Source organism: Orycteropus afer, unplaced genomic scaffold (genome assembly GCF_000298275.1).
Source record: "Orycteropus afer afer isolate SDZICR_OR568_19922 unplaced genomic scaffold, OryAfe1.0 scaffold00104, whole genome shotgun sequence".
In the NCBI taxonomy this organism is placed as follows: Eukaryota; Metazoa; Chordata; class Mammalia; order Tubulidentata; family Orycteropodidae; genus Orycteropus; species Orycteropus afer.
In genome coordinates this window covers 3,655,898-3,659,489 of record NW_006921691.1, presented here as the reverse complement: position 1 = coordinate 3,659,489, position 3,592 = coordinate 3,655,898, and the positions used below count along the sequence as shown (strand labels likewise).

At 39.2% G+C, this 3,592-nt stretch overlaps 1 protein-coding gene across 1 annotated transcript in view; it reads right to left on the bottom strand.

Moving 5' to 3' along the window:
• Positions 1-3,592, bottom strand: part of FCHO2 (FCH and mu domain containing endocytic adaptor 2) — a 247,237-nt gene that overhangs the window by 141,680 nt on the left and 101,965 nt on the right. The gene's annotated exons all lie outside the window — the stretch shown is intronic.

Here is a 3,592-nt window from a genome sequence, read left to right as displayed (position 1 = left end):
AGATGGATTGATACAGTGGCTGCGATGATGGGCTCGAGTATAGCAGGGATTGTGGGGCTGGTGCGGGATCGGGCAGTGTTTCCTTCTGCTGTGCATGGGGTCGCTATGAGTCGGAAACGACTCGACGGCACTTAACAACAACAACAACAAAAATGGCCAGACTTTGTCTCACCTACTTTGGTCATGTTGTCAAAAGGGACCAATCCTGGAGGAAGATATCATGCTTGGTAAAATAGAGAGTCAGTGAAAAAGGGGAAGAACCTCAACAAAATAGACTGACAGAGTGGCTGCAAAGATGGGCTCAAGTATATCAAGGATTGTTAGGATGGTGTAGGACTACACAGTATTTCATTCTGTCACTATGAGTCAGAGCCAACTCAACCACACCTAACAACACGGCAATTCTGTAACATATACAATCCTGCAACAATAGTAGTAACAAACAATTTATGAATGGATATAAAATATGTATGTATGCTAAATAGAGGGAGCTCTGGTAGCGTAGTGCCTAAAGGCATGTGACTGCTAACGAGAAGGCTGGCGGTTCATACCCACCAGTCACTCCTCGGAAGGAAGGTTGGGCAATCTACTTCTGTAGTGATACTGCCTTGGAAACCCAAAGAGGAGTCGCTATGAGTCGAGTCTGACTCGACGGCACATAACAACAACAACATGCTAAATAGATGTGGGAGGTCATACTGGAATACACCCATGTGCATATATAGGTATGGCTGCAGACATTTCTACATACATATTTGTAAGTGCTGCATGAATATTCACACATATAATAGAGCCCATATGTAACATAGTTATGGAAACTTCTTTGGCATAATCAAACACTTCATGGGACTGAGCTACTGTGCTTGAAGGCTATGGGTCATTTTCTCAGGGGACAACTAGGTCAACTGGCATAGCATAGTTTGTAAAGACAGTGTTCTGCATCCTGATTTGGTTGAGTAGTGTGTGGGGTCTTAAAAGCTTGTAAGTGGTCATCTAAGTTACAACTATTAGTCTCTTCCCGTCTAGAGCAAAGGAGAATGAAGAAAACCAAAGTCTCAAGGAAGCCATTAGTCCAAAGAACTAATGGCCCACGTGAACCACATGAACCTGAGACCAGAAGAACTAGATGGGGCCTGGCTACCACAACAACTGCTCTGACCAGGAACAGAATAGAAGGTCCTAGTTAGAGTGAGCAAAAAATGTAAAACAAAATTCAAATTGACAAAACAGACCAGATTTACGAGGCTGACAAAGACTGGAGGAACCTCCAAGACCACCTAACTTGGAACTGAAGCCATTCCCAGAGACTACCTTTCAGTCAAATAATAGACTGGCCTATAAAATAAACATCATCTGGGAGGAATTTGTTCCCTTGAACAATTAACTATAAGGGATTAAAAGGGTAACATCTGCCCCAAAGCAAAGATGAGAAGGCACGGAGGGGCAGAGAAACTGAAAGAATGGAAATGAGGAACACAGGGTGGAAATGTGGTGGGTGAGTGCTGACACATTGTGGGGATCAGAACCCACGTCACAGAACAATTTGTGTATGAATGACTAAATGGAAAACAAATTTGCTTATGCAAACTTTCACCTAAAACACAATAAAATGTTAAAAAAAAAATTCTTTACTAGTTAATCTATTGTCTGATCTGTCTTATTTTAAAAAGATATATGTGTGTATGTGTGTGTGTGTGTGTATGTATGTATGTATATGTGATGCCACTTTAGCTTGTAGCATAAAGAGAACTAGTCTTGGAGCCAGAAGAAACTGGATTCAAATTCTGACTCCACCATTTACTACCCATTTGGCTTTGGCTTTGAGCATTATATAGTTCTCTCATTCCTACAGTGAGATACTACCTGTATTTTAAGTCTGTGATAGGAGCTTTGGTGGAGTAGTGCCTCAGGCCTTTGACTGCTAACCAGAGGCTGGCAGTTCAAATCCACCAGCCACTCCTTGGAAGGAAGATTGGGCACTCTACTTCTGTAGTGATACCACCTTGGAAACCCAAGGAGGGGTCACTATGAGTTGGATCCCACTCGATGGCAGTGAGTTTGGCTGTTTTTTTGTTTTGTTTTGTTTTGTTTTTTGGTAGTGGTAATATGTATTTATGTAAAATGCCTGGGACAGAATCTGGCATTTAGTAAAACTATAAAAGCAAAAGTACCTGCCACCATTATAGATTTGAACAAGGAATATCATCAGAATGTGTATCATTATCTTTTTGCTATAACATAAAGATACATCTAGGATTTACTGAGTCGTACTAAGCTATTTGTCCTTAAACAGTCAAAACTCATGATTTTCTAGTTTGCTCATTATAGATTATTTTTTTTAACATTTTTTCCCATGTGATTCATAAAATAATGTACACCCTGGCCCTCCTCAACAATTAGTTGAGATGGTTATTTACAGGTTACTATATACTTTCAGAGGAGCTCTGGTAGCATAGTGCCTAAGGCACTTGACTGCTGACGAGAAGGCTGGCGGTTCAAACCCACCAGCCACTCCTCAGAAGGAAGATGGGGCAATCTATTTCTGTAGTGATACCACCTTGGAAACCCAAGGAGGGGTCGCTATGAGTCAGGTCCGACTCGACAGCACATAACAACAACAACAACATATACTTTCAGAGGAAATCCAGACAACCAAGTTTCCTAGACTTTATTTTAGAAACAATTTTAATGAGGTGGTTATCTGGGTTTTCTTCTGGGCCTTTTATGCTTTAATTTCTTCTTCTAACTACCTAAATTTTGAGTCTGTACAAGAGTCGTCAGCAACCTACATTCCATATAGTGATTCTTAATGACAAAGCCCAGCAAAATTACACAGTCCCACTAGTGGCCTATTCTTTGTTCCTCATTCTAACATCTACTCTCTTTTGTCTACTGCTTATTATTACCTAGTAATTATGTGTCAAGAACTGATAAAGACATGAGGTGTGATCATTCTTAGAGATGTTTGCAATTTGAAAGGAGATTCCTGAAAATGGTGTATTCCAAAGAAATATAGCTAGAATGATACTCATCTATATTCTTAAAAGTAATTTATTTCATGAAACTTTTCCTGTACTTTTTATAGGCTCTGTACTAAATAAGATCCCATCCCTTCTATAGTCACCATTCAACCCTCTCTCTAACCTCTTATTTTCCACTATTCAATGTCTTGGCTCCCCAAAAAGAAGAAGCTTCTTAGAAGCAGAAGGTGGTAACTTGCATAACACAGGCAAACGGTAGGAAGTAAAATACTAGGCAAGAATCTATTCTGTAGCTTTCATTTAAAATAAACTCTTGAATTAATTTTTACTGTACAATCAATAGGAAAAAATCCAGTAATATTTTGTTGTAATGATTATTCTGCAAATAAATATATATATGCTGTGCTGTGGATAATACAATCATGTTTTCTCACTCACCAGAAATTTATAATCTAATAAAGGATGATAATCCTTTATAATCTAATAAAGAGATTTGGAGGACAGCTACCTGGTCAACTGACTGGAAGAGATCCATATTTGTGCCCATTCCAAAGAAAGGTGATCCCACAGAATGTAGAAATTATAGAACAATATCACTAATATCACATGCA